Below are 1,567 nucleotides of genomic sequence, written 5' to 3'. Positions count from 1 at the left end.
TGCAGGCCTAGTCCTGGAAGCTTCTGGCCTCCATATAATTTAACCTAGACCTGCAATGTTTTCTGCTGACTAAGCTCACCCTTTCTAGTTCTTACTGAGCTCTGGCCTGGCTGGTTTGACTCAGCTGTTCTGGCTCAAGCTTCTCTCCCAGCTGACTTATTCAATCTGGCTTTTCTCTCAGCCTCTGAATTCCTCTGGCCGCAAACTAATTCAAGCAATCTAATTTCCTGGCTCCTTCTCATTCTCTTGCTCATTCAGTCTTCTCCTGAGTTCTCTCTAAAACCCGTCTCTCTATCACTGTCCTGGTAAAAACGGCCTCCTCTCTCTCTGCATTAAGTAGCTTCCCTTTCCTCTCCTTGTGAAAGTTGGACGTAGCCCATTCTGTCAAGTCTTTCTATAATTCATCACTTTTTCTCCCACTCAATTAGGCATCACTTTCAAACATGAGTGCTTCCTTCTACAAACCAACTTTACCTTCATTGTTTGGGATTAAAGGTAGGTACTACCACACTTGGACTTAAGCTTTTCTTTACCTGAAACTTGCTCTATACCAGGCTGCCCTTGAGCTCAGATCTCTTGCCTCTGTCTCCTGGATTAAAGGTGTGTCTGTATTCCAGCCAGATCACACAGACCTAGGAGGTCTTTGGATGTGACCTCTTGCCAGAGCAGCCATGTTCTGAGTTAACATTCTTCTACAGCTGGGCCCTGTCTCAAAAACACCAAGGGTTAGGGCATAGCTCAGTCTTAGAGTACTTGCTCAGCATGTGCAAGGCATGGCGTTAGACTTCCCAGGACCACAAAACGACAAAAGAGAAATGTGCTGAAACCCTATATTCATTTAAACAAAGTTCCTGCAAAAGTCATGTATTAGAGTAGTAGCATTTCCTAACTTTATTACATTTTTGGTTGCTTTTAAGGATTTTTTTTGGGGGGGGTTCCCTGGGCATATTGGTGTACACAGTAACCCCAGCACTCTGGTTGCTGAGGCAGGCAGGAATTTCTGAGAATTTGAGGCATGTTGAGTTCTGGGCCAGCCAGAGCTATACAGTGAGATCCTGTCAAACAAACAAACAAAACACTTTTAGTAGTGTTGAGTGTTAAACTCAACTTTGTTCCTGTAAGACAGGTGTTCTACCTCTGAGCCATATCCCTGTCTCTTGGATTGCTGATAACATCTTTATTGTCTTACAATGGCCGAGTATAGATTATATTATGTGTTAGCCATCCTGTAAAAATATATCAGACACATCACACATAGAGGAAGCTAAAAGCTAAGCATATTATAACTTTAACCATGTTCTTGTAAATTGTCTATTTGTTTAGTTTGTGTTTATTTGGAATAGGGTGGCAGGGCGTGGGGTGGGTGCCTGAGGCCAGATGAAAGTGTTAGATCCCCTGGAGCTAGTGGGAGGGGGATGGTAAGCTGCCATGTGGGTGCTGGGAACGCAACTCAGGTCTGTAAGAAGGCAAGTACTCTTCATCACTGAACTATCCCACAGCTCCAAGAAACTTCACTTTCCTTTTCCCCTCCTTCCTTCCCCCCTCCATTCCTCCCCTCCTCTCCTCC

Source organism: Psammomys obesus, unplaced genomic scaffold, assembly GCF_907164565.1.
Source record: "Psammomys obesus unplaced genomic scaffold, mPsaObe1.curated_primary_1811, whole genome shotgun sequence".
NCBI lineage: Eukaryota > Metazoa > Chordata > Mammalia > Rodentia > Muridae > Psammomys > Psammomys obesus.
Note: the sequence above shows the minus strand (reverse complement) of the source record.